Source organism: Amborella trichopoda, chromosome 12 (assembly GCF_054954075.1).
Source record: "Amborella trichopoda isolate Santa Cruz 75 chromosome 12, AtrichopodaSantaCruz75HAP2 v2.0, whole genome shotgun sequence".
NCBI lineage: Eukaryota > Viridiplantae > Streptophyta > Magnoliopsida > Amborellales > Amborellaceae > Amborella > Amborella trichopoda.
In genome coordinates this window covers 13457660-13469988 of record NC_142347.1, presented here as the reverse complement: position 1 = coordinate 13469988, position 12329 = coordinate 13457660, and positions in this window count along the sequence as shown.

Genomic DNA, 12329 nt, shown 5'->3' with positions numbered 1-12329 from the left:
GAAGACTCCTAAATTGAGGGACGTTGTCAGATATAATCCGGTCGGGCACTCCAAAGCGGCATATGATATGATGTCGAGCAAAGTAGGCAACCGTTGTCCCAGGAACCTGCTTAAGGGGGGCTGCTTCAGCCCACTTAGAGAAATAATTTGTTGTAGCTAGGATAAAAACATGGCCCAATGCAAAAGGAGGGTCCATACCCCATTGTGATAAGGGCCATGATGCAACCGTAGGGTGCAAGGGCTCTGGTGACTGGTGAATTAGGCTAGAGTGTATTTGGCATACTTGACACTTTTTAACATAGCTTAAGGAATCAGAGATCATGAAAGGCCAATAGTATCCCAACATGCGTATTCATTCATAAAGCATAGGACCGGACTGGTGTAGTCTACAGATGCCTGAGTGGACTTCCTCTAACACCATAGTTGCTTCTTGGATATCGACGCATCTAAGAAGAATGCCATTGAACGACCGTCTGAAGAGAACATCTTCTTCGAGGAGAGTATACTTGGTGGACATTTGACGTATGTTGCTGCGTTTGGCACGATCTTCCGGGAGCTTGCCATGTTTTAAGAAACTGGTGATGGGTCTCTCCAATCTTCTACCTGCTCAATTTCTACGCATATTGAGTCAAACATTTTTGGTTCTTGATTTCGCTCCTTAGCTCATTGCCTTTGTGCTATTTCTTGTTCGGTCTTGATTACTTCTTTGGCTGATAGAAGTGCTCCGAATGGATAAAGAGGGAACTCGAGGAAGATATTTCTCTCGTCATCTGCATCGACCTCGATTCTTAGTTCGATGTGTCTCCATTTTGCCACCCAAACAAGCACGGGTCCTGATGAGGACAAGTGAATTGTAGCGCCGAGTTTCACAAGTACATCAGCATACAACTTTAGCCTTCTGGGGATGTGACTTAGGGATACATCTTCGAACCGTACCATATCCGATTTTGCAGTGTCATGATAAGGCTTGAGAGTGTCTTTTCTCACATCATAAATCCCTTTGAGTTGTCGGATAACCAACTCAGAGTCACCATAGATCTTAAGCTGCTCCAAGTCAAGATCAAAGGCTATTTCCAGTCCAATTATAAGGGCCTGATATTCTGCCTCATTATGAGAACCAGCTTGAGCGAGAGAGAAAGAAAGTGGCAATACTCCTTTCAGAGTCAGGAATACTACTCCGGCGCCTCCTTGATCTGATTGGAAAGCTCTATCAAAGTATAATTCCCACACATGAACAAGGTCAGCACAAAATACTTCTTCATCACGGAGGCCGCTTGATAGAGGAGATTCTGCCTGTGCGGGGTGTTCCGCGAGAAAGTCAGCCATGGCCTGGCCCTTGACGGCCTTCTGTGGGACATACATGATGTAGAACTCCATTAGCAATAATGCCCACTTAGCAAGGCGTCCCGACAAGCATGAGCGTGTCATGAGAAACTTTACAGGATCAGCTTTTGATGTAAGTTTCACTTCATGACCAAGCAAGGAATGGCATAGTTGTTGTATTGCGAAGATCACGGCCAGACACATCTTTTCTATCTGGGGATAATTCTTCTCGGCCCCTTGCTTCCTGCAGCTGAGGTAATATAACGCGGTCTCTTTTCCCTTGTCATTGTTTTGTGCAAACAATGCCCCGAGTGACTTGTCCAGAGTAGTCACGTATAGAATAAGGGGTTTCTCAACATAGGTGTAGAGAGCACTAGAGGGTTGAGTAAATAATGCTTGATGTCGTCAAGGGATGCCTACCATGATTCATCCCAGATGAATGGGGTATCTTGTTTTAGTAGGTGTAGTCGGTGACAGCATTTCTTGGATTTCCTTGTTCTTAACTTACTCTACTTCAAGCTCTCGATGTCTAACAATGAACCCCTAGAATTTTCCCGAACGCATGCTAAAAGCGCATTTCAGCGGGTTCATTTTTCACTGATGGAGATGCAAATGCTTGAACACCTTTTCTAGATCTCTCATGTGAGCATCCTTCTCTTCTGATTTTACCACCAGGTCATCCACATAGCACTCCACCTCTTTGTGCAACACATATTTGAAAATGGTCGTCATTGCTCTCTAGTATGTGGTGTCAGCATTCTTTAATCCAAAAGGCATCATTGTGTAACAAAAGACCCCTTTTGGAGTTAAGAATGAAGTGGCATCTTCATCTTCGGGTGACATCCTTATCTGATTATACCTGGAGTATCCGTCCATGAAGGAAAAGATTTGACGGTGAGCTGTACAGTCGATGAGCATCTCAGTGAATGGCAACGGGAAGTCAACCTTAGGATAGGCGGTATTCAAATCACGAAAGTCAATACACACCCTGATTTGACCATTCTTCTTCTTGATCGAAACAACATTTGCTAGCCATTTCGGGTATTTGACTTCACGGATGAAACTTTCTTGTCTGAGTTTAGTTATCTCGACGTCTATTTACATCTCAAGATCGGGCTTGAACCTTCTTGATTTTTGTTTGACATGTTTGACAGTCGGATCAATGCCGAGATGGTGAACAACGACTTAAGGGTAAACCAGACATGTCAAGGTAATGCCAAGTAAAGACGTCCCAGCTTGCTCTCAAGAAGGCAGTGAACTTCTCTTTCTCTTCTGGAGACATACTCGTTGAAATGAACGTAGGTCTGGGGTTCGCTTCGTCTCCAAGATTTATTTCTTCGAGTTCATCAGCTATGGCATGACCACCTTCTTCCCATTCTTGTGTAGCCTCTGACAACTCTTCCTCGTTGTTCTCAGGGACCTTTACATCAACTACATGTGTGGAGACCCATGATCTTGATACATCTCTGCCTCCGATAGAGGTCCAGACTGGATTATAATTTCTGCACCTTCCCCCGATTGAGGAATGGAAGGGTCTTCCGTAAATAGAGATTGTTTCTCGGACTGCAGGAGTTTGACTTGGAGATTATAGGGAATTTGAGACACAATGATTATAGTGTAAGAAGTGTGTCAATGCGAATTACACGGTCGTTGAGATTTGGTCTGCAATGGCCGATGCTTCACAAACTTGTATCATGTGGCAGGTTTCCTGAGAGTAGAAACTTTGCCCCTTGACTCTCTCAGACTCTGCTCAAAGTTAGGCTTAGGTAGCCACTGGTGTTTCTTTAGCTTCAACTTCTTGTGCTTCATTGAAGAAGGTGGTTTTGTCTTGGCTTTAGTTGCCAAGGCATCAGCAACTGTTAGGAATCCTGCTGCTTGCGCCAGGGTCTTTCTCAATCGCTTTTGTTGCGTCTAAGTTATGTTCGATCCCTCAAATTCTCTGTCGAGAGCCTCAAAGTCTAGACATATAAAGGTCGTACCTGCAAGAGCCATAGACAAGGAAGAATGAGAAGCAAGAGAAGAAGGAGGAGTAAGGTTAAGAGGTCGGGGAATTTTAAGATTGTTCCCCTCATGAAACCAATCTGGGCAGCTTTTTACGTCATCACCAGGGTTGGACGAATGCAGGGGATCTTTTAGGTCTTTCCCTTGCTTAGATCGTTGGGGAGTGCTTTTAACGTCGTCACCCTCATCGGACGTATTTTGAGTGGGAGATGGCACGGGAACGTCTTCTTGATATGATGAAGACGGAAGAAGGATCGTGCTGGGGATGAAGTCCAGTAAAGTTGGCAGTGGAGGGAAGGGCCTGAGAAATTCCTGCTCGACTATGGGTTGAGCAGTCTTGTTTCTTCGCCGAGCAGCCCTTGGTGCCTGTCTCTTTCTGGTTTTGTGAGGTGCTATTTGATTCGTCTCACTGAGCTTGCAATTAGCTCTAGCTTGGTGAACCGTTTCTCGTCTCAAGGACTTGAGTTTGCTGCGGCCATGGTAGATTATCCAAGGCTGGGAAGTGGAGCCGTCCGCAGAGTCTGAGTCATTGACAGGAAGGTCCTGCTTTGTGAGATCTTCTTGCCTCAATGGAGAAGTGATTCGGGGATCACTTACAGGGAAGTTGTAAAATTCTTGACACTCTCCCGCATCTTCTTTGCGAATATATCAAGGAAAGTTGTGCATTCGAACAAGTAATGACCTCTTATCTGATGGTATGGGCACCAACGATCATCAGTTCCCTTAGCAAGGCGACAGGGTTGCCTTGCCTGCTTCAGTGTGATTATGCCTTCTTGAAGTATTATAATAAAAAAGGCGTGGAGGATACCAAGCATTTTGTCTTCCCCTTGAATGGTTATGGTATGGGAGGTCTCAGTTGCCCCGAAGACCTTCTTTAAGTCTTCAAGCTTTATCTGACCTTTCAGAATCAAGGCCTCGATAATATCCTTCCGTATGTAACAATCATCTATGGGATGATTGATCCTCTGATGGTAGGCACAATAGTTCGCCTGAGTGTCAAGGCCAGGTTGCTTAGGGAACTTGGTTTCTGAGAGATGGATCATATTATGTTCCAATAATAACCGGAATAGTGCAGGGACCCGTTTCTTCTCGAAGGGATAGACTTTATTCCTATGCCTGGCGAAATAATCACCCCAATCAAGGTTGGCTGGTGGAGGTACCCGATTGTACGACTGTTGTTACTTTCCAGCCTGAGATGTTACCTTTGTCGTGCTTACCCTTTTAGAGAGGTCCAAAGTTTGGGGGGGGGGGGGGGGGGGGGGCGTTCTTTGAATCAGTGACCATGACGGTTGCCCTGATTATCCCTTTTTGTTGACTACCCTGTGTGTTTTTCCGAGAGCTACCATTGCCCCAGTTGTTTGTTGAACTTGCAGATGGTTGTCGTGTCTCACCATGATGGCGCGATAAACTCTCTATGCGAACTGATTTAGAGATCAACTCTGACATGGAGGTCGGAATAGAGGCCTCGACATGTAGAGAGATTTTAGGTCGCATATTCCGCACATAAGTTTAGACTGCTTCCTTCTCAGGCATAGGGTTGGGATGGCGGGAAGCCAAGTTTCTCCATCTTGATATAAATTGATCCACGACTCATTAGGGTCTAGGGTTAGGGTGAGAAGTTCGATGGTTTGAACCTCACTCTCGACCTCATGGAAGCGTTGATAGAGCAATTTCTCCATCTCCTCCTATGTATGCACCGAGTTTGGAGGAAGTCGGGCATACCATTAGAAAGCTGGGCCATCAAGGGTCTCAACGAATTGTCGGAGAAGAAGTCTCCCGTCAGCCGCTATTTCCCGACATGCTGCCTGGAAGTGGGCAATATGCTGGTTTGGGGATATAGTTCTTTGATAAATATATGAGGGGTATGGTCTTTGATAAGGCGTCGCACCCTGTATCCTCAGAAGTTTCTCTTCTTTAGGCTATGGGTGACCATAGCGTCAATATCTTACTGAGAGACTGGATGAGGGACAAAATTGTTCTGTGAGGTAGAAGGAGGGGGCTGCTGTGGAGGTGCACCATCAGAGTGATGGGAATTGACCTCATGATTAGTCGACTGGAGTGCGGCGTCGATACGATCGATCTTTTCAATCATCGCATGCACCATATCCTCAAACTTGTTCATGCGCTCCTCCTGCGTATCACCGGGCTCGCTTACGACAATTACGCTGACCGTTTCTCTTGGGAGGTTAATGTTAATGGCAACTGAGGGCTTGCGAGCTTGACACGTCGTATGTGGTAGGTCAGTCAGCAGGGGGCCAGCATGCCCTGATTGAACTCAACTCTAGTATGCTAATCACGTTTGGACTAGTTCTCGACGTTCATGGGACCGTGGCTACTGAGTGACTGAATCTTCTTCTGCGATGGTCACCATAACACAGGGCTCACGGTGCTCTTCTTCAGGCTTCATCGTTTGAAGGGGGTAGAAGGGATTCAAGTGACGAGGGTCATCAGAATTGGTTGTTTTGACTACCTTGGTCACCTCCCTAGTCAAAATATGCAGACCTCTATCGTGTTTAGCGTCGAGGTTTTGATGGACCTCGCATCAAAACTGCGATCTAGGTTGCGGCTGGTCAGCGCTTCTTGCATAGGAGAGAGTTGTCTCCATCAAGTGCGGTAATGGATGAGGGCCAAAAACTGGAGTCATCTTGGGCTGAGGAGGATGAAGGACTCTATCTTCCATCAGATCCATCCCCCGAGCTCTCTTGTGAGCTCCAGAGATACGACCTAAGTGATGGGGCCGGTTCAGGATGGTACTCTTCCCATGGCTGAAGGTGCTTGCTCGTTGAAGAAGGAGCAGACAGGAGCAAGGTTGACTCATGAGGAGGCCTGAGTCGAGGGTGAGGGGACGCTTGAGATGGCGACTTGTGTGCGCCCATTGAAGAAGGATTACGGGGGACCTACGGGTCCGCATGGGCTCGTGCAACTGATCTGTCCTTAGGAGGTCGAGAGCCACGAGCAAGTGTCTATAAGAGAACAGGTATTGGCCAACCCCTTTCAAGGTGCGTTGTGTGTACGTGATAGGAGGACGAGGAGGTCGCCTCCTATGTACTCGGTTTGGCAGAATAACGGCGTTGCCTTGAGCAGTGAGATGCATATGAGTAGCATGTGCAGGACCTGGCCTTGGAAGGTTCGATCTTGGACACGGTCTCGAGGTAACTGAAGGGTTGCCCTGAGGTATGGCTCGAGTGGGTGACCCACGAGCCTTGTGGTGTATGTGAGGGGTGGAGACCGTGGGGTTTCTGCCTCGATGTGTTGAGCCTTTAGGGATAGAGACAGATGGTGCAGAAATGTCGGGGGTGGTCTTATGGTGACCCACATAAGCAATGGCAAACTGAGTGCCTTTTGCAGAAAGGAACTGAGCAGCCTTCCAGCATACCTCAGGAACACGACCGGCAAGAAACTTGTCGGTGGCTGGGTGCATGCTGTGTTGAGAAACAGAAGTACTGTCGATGCAGGTCCCCTTGGTGGAGTTTCCACCAGAGCAAGAAGATGGGGAGTGAAGGAGCTTTAAGTCCCACCTCACACCGGTTCAGGTTAACCTGGGAGTTAGACAAGGGGCCTTTGCTCAAAAAGATGGTCGGGAACGAAGTCGAAGGAACTTGTTCTTTGGGGACACTATCGAATACGGGGACAAGAAAATCCTCGATTTGGATGAATAGGTTACAGAACCTACAAGCCATAAACAAAATGTGAAATGATAATGAAAGCATATAATAAAAGAAGAAACCAGCCAAACAAGAACTATTCGACCAAGGGGTAGTAAGTCCTCAGTGGAGTCTCCAAGCTGATTAGGTACCCCAATCTCGCCCTTCGGATCTAAATGATCGAGCAACATGTGTCTCGGGTTTCGAGGGAAGAACTAGAACGTTTTTGAGATCACTCTCTCGGGAACCTTGTTCGAGAACGGGGACAGGTGTTACCAACCTGTGAGAGAGGAATTTAAGGTGGGTTCGAGACTTACTCGGGCTGACTCGGGTGGGTGCCCTCTTAAATCACGAAAAAAGCACCCCAGTAATAAAACTTATTTGGAATCGCCTCTCTTGGCTTGTATTCTTCGTATTTTATGCAATCACACACATATATGGCAAAGGTTATAAGACATGTGGGTTAAAGCTCACCCTTTTCTTCTTTGATGAACGTACACAAGCATGCACATTCAAAAAGAAGAAGATAAGAAAGACGGGGGGAGAGAAGAGTTCGTCCGAGCGAGAGGATCAGAGCGGTGACTAAGTTGGCGAATAAATTTTCTAACATGGTAGCAAGACGAGCTCGGTAACTAAGACTGACTCATAGGATCACTACTAGACGTCATTACCAATATCAACTAGCTAGGCACGATGGTCAGTCGGTCGTGGTAATAAAGCAGGCCAAGTAACCTTGGCACAGCAACATTACGGCGAGACAACATGACTACCATGGGAGGCTAACTTCAATCCCTCTTAGTTGAACAAAATTGTAACAGAGTGATGGTTATGAGGAAAGAATGAAGTAAGAGATGAAGGGAATAGACAGAAGGAGGGAGAAGAGAGGAGAGGATAAAAGAGCGAGAGGGAAGGAAGATGCAGTCCGCGCTAGGCATTGCCGATTGTTTTAAATTTTAAAAGAAGAGGTAGAGAATGCAGTCGGCGTTAGGTTTCTCTGACTATATCAAAAGACAAGAGGGAGAGGAAGCAGTAGGAGCTAGGCTTCGCCGACTGTGTCAGATGAGAAGAGAAGAAGCGAACCAACCGGCGCCTGGCTTGCGCCGATTGCAATGGGAGAGAAGCACGGGAGATTGATCGAGCCGGGGTTGGGCTTCACCAACTGCAACAGAGGAGAGAGAGAGAGAAATCCAACAAGCGCTAGACTTCACTGATTGGGACAGATGAGAGGAGAGAGAAATCCAACTGGCCCAAGGCTTCACCGATTGCATTAGAAGAGAAGAGAGAGAAATTCACCCAGTGTTGAGAATGAAAGAAACGGAGAGAGAAAATCATACCCGACATTGAGAATGAAAGAAGAGGAGAGAGAAAACCCCACCCAATACTAGGAATAAAAGAAGAGGAGAGAGGGAAGAGGACCAACCGGTGCTAGGCTTACGTCAATTGTGATGGGAGAGATAGATAGAGATGAGAAGAAGAGAGAGAAAGAGATAGAGATGAGAATAAGAGAGAGAAAGTGTAACAATCCTAAACTTTTGAAAAAAAAAAAAAAAAAAGAAGAAAATAAACTTTTAATACATGATGATTCATTTGAACATGATGGTCCTTAGGGACCATCTCTACTTTTCAAAGCTTTTTGTTTAAAAGCTTTGTTGCTTCTTTGCGCTTGCCACGTCCACTAAAGGACGTGGGCTTTAGTCATTTAAAGCGTAAGCTAACGCTCACACCTGTAACGTAATAAAAGAATAAAATAATATATTAGTAGAATTTAAATTCAGAGAGATGAGGACTCCTACCTTAGAAAACTTATGAGATTTTTCTCTCTGGTCGAAACACAGTGAACTCCTCTCTCTAGCCGAATTTTTATCGGAAGCTCCTTCTCAAGTATTTGTGGGCAAGTGACATCGTCTTCTTGAAAAATAGTCTATTTTTAATAAATAGTGATATTTCCGTCTAGGATCTTTATTTTATCAGTTTTATGTGTAAGTGACCTCATTGTCTCGAAAAATAATCCATTCTTTTTAAAAATAAAATGAAATAATTATTTCTGCTTATTATCATGAATTTTAGGTGCGATAAATTTTATGCGCACACGACCTCATTATCTTGGAAAATAATCTTTCTAATAAAAGTTGTGATATTTTATCTATGTTAGAAATTTTGAATGCTGTAAATTAGAAAAATAAATTTATTTATTTTTCTTGTTTATTGTTAGAAATAAATGTGATATTTTTGCTTTTAGTAAAATTGTGATATTTCTTTCTATTGTTCTGAATATTTGGACATTGTAAAATTCATGTGCAAATGACTGCCTTATTATTTAAAAAAATTGACATTTTTGCAATTGATTATAGTATTGTTGTGAAATGCTTATTTGTGGATTGATATCCCATAAATTGTGATAATTCTGTATTCTTGAATTTTTATAAGAATTTTTCTATACATATTAAATTGGCAATTATGCTAGAATGCCTTTACAAACTGCTACCTTTCTAAATTTGAGCCCAAAATATTTGATTGGTTATTTTGAAATGTTATAGAGAGTGACTGTTATTAATGGTTTAAGTGAAATTCATATTAATGATTTCAGTGATATGTTGAGTACATGATATTGCTACTTTCGAATGTTTAAAGAGATTTAAAAATAATTTAAGTATGCAAGTGGACTCATCCGGTTCTCCGGGGAGGTATAAGTGGACCTATCTGGGACGCCGGTAGGGATTAAGTGGACTTATCCGGTACGCCGGTGAGGTATAAGTGGACCTGCAGGGATTAATTGGACCTATCTGGGATGCCGATAGGGATTAAATTGACCCATCAGGACGCTGATGGGGTATATAGGTGACCTACTTGGGACGCCAGTAGGGTATTTTGTGAAATCCTTTGAATTATGTACTGCCGTTAAAAGTGTTATTAGCATTTCAATTACTCGGATTATACTTAATTATGTATTTATTGAAAGTGAAACTGTTGATGCATTTCTGTTAATAGATCTCATTTTGAAAAATATTGATATCTTTCAATCATGATTATTTTTAGGATTATGATGATCACTTACTGAGTAGCCAAACTCATCAAACTATGGTAAACATTTTTTCAAGATAACTACGGATTCATTTTCAGTGCTAGTCAAGATCAACCTTGGAAGATACTGTTGTTGTGCTAGCTTTTTTTATTTATTTTGTAAGACCTCGCCGCTGTAAATTTGTCCTATCAATAGATGTATATATGTTTTGTCTGTCACATCTCAGGAATAACAGTACTGTAAATTCTTGGAGTGTGACAGAAAGAGATAGAGATGAGAAAGAGAGGAGGAGAGAGAAAGATATAGAGAGAAGAAGAGAGAGAAAGAGATAGAGATGAGAAAGAGAGGAGGAGAGAGAAAGAGATAGAGATGAAGAGAGAGCAAGATGGGAGGAGAGAGAAAGTTACCTGCTCGAAGGGTACCGATACTTTTCTTCTCTCTCCTCTCTCTCTCTCAAAGACATACTGACAGGCTCAAGCAAGAATGGAAATTTCTATTGAATGATCAAATAATGAACCGAGGGTCATTTACAATTTAGCTTTGCATGTTTATATAGAATTGGGCCCAAACATGGGTGGACACCCGAAAACTAGCTAGAATTGAAGATAATTACAATTTAATTGAATTTAAAGAAATTCTAAAAATGGGTGCAAAAGGATTGTTGTGCCCTTGCCTAACAATGTGTGAAATTCTCGAACAGTTCCTGCTGCTGCCCGAGAACTTGCGTGATCTTCCATCGATGACCCAGGGATGTTCTGATGCCAGTTTGATCGAAAGATTATTGTTTTCTTGTAGGGCTCGGCATGACGACCGTTTTGATACGAACTTCGAGCCATGAATCATGCTTTTGAGCCATGATCATGAGACTTGAATTTTGGATGAATCTTAAAAACTTCGGATCAATTGTGTGCTCGCTCCTTGATGTTTCTTTATGATTTCTTCGCCGAATCACACTGAGCATGCAGTCACGATCAGTTGCAACAAAGGTAGCTTGATTTTGTGTCCGGATGAAGATTTTGTCGTTTTTGAGGTTTTGACCGGAATCTTGAAATCCGGTGGTCGAAATTTATAGCAGCTTTGATGCTTTCATGTGTGAAATCCAACTGTTCATCGTATGCGAGGTTCGGACCAGAGATAGCCTCGGACCTCATGCACATACTGCAATTGGTTTCATGCCGATCGAGTATGCGAGCGTCGCGATCTGATTGCTCGAACGAGGCATACTGCTGCTGAACTTTTTGCAACTTCCTTCATGGATCAGTGATTTTCAATTATTTTTTTCTTTTTTGCTCGGGCGTTGTCACGGGGCATACCTCATATCAAATTGCTCGTCTTGATGAGACGAACACGCTCACCAAATTTGGGAGCAATCCGACTCGGAACAAGTGAGTTAAAGGCCCCGAAAGTGACTGCCCGTGATTGTAAAAACAACCACCTTTGATGGTGATTTGATGGAGTGAGGCCACACGGGAATAGTGTGCGGCTTACCCTTTTTCGGTATTTTACCTATAACTTTGTCTTGGAGTGCCCTATTAAGCTGAAACTTGACCATGTTGGATCTAATGGCGGTGGTCCCCATAGCTGTTTGATGCACCAAAACTATGGCTCTAGTTACAGGGTCCATTTCAGGGTGCTAGAGGCCAATTTTGCTGAAATTATTGCCATGTGTTCACTGCCTTAGACATATTTGATGGCAATGAAACTTGGCAGGTGGTCTTTTGAAGTGCTGACGAAGATCCTGACTAATTTTGGCGCTATTATGAGACTGTTGGTAAGTTCCACTGTTTTGTAGGCTTTATTGACCTGTTTCGTACTTTCTCCTAATCAGGGATCAAGGTGTTGAAAAATACGTTCAAACAAACTGCTTTAGTGAAGATATCTGCAAGTTGATTTTCATTGTTAACATGAGGGGTACAAATCGGCTTGGCTTGAACCTTTTCCCTGACAAAATGACAATCAACTTCAATATGTTTAGCTCTTTCATGAAAAACAAGATTAGTTGCAATATGGATCGCAGCTTGGTTATCACAAAATAATGGTATTGGCTTAGCTGACTTGAAACCTAAGTCATTGAGAAAGGATTTTAACCAAATTAGTTCACAAGTTGTGGATGCCATGGCACAATATTCTGCCTCAGCACTGGATCTAGCGACAACATTTTGCTTTTTACTTTCTATGTGACAATATTTCCACCAACAAAAGTGCAGAAACCTGTGGTAGATTTTCTATCTGAAGGGTTACCAGCCCAATCTGCATCACAATAACCAATTATGTTTTCATGTCCGTTGTCTTTCATCCAAATTCCATGACTAGTGGAAGATTTTAAATAACTTAGAATT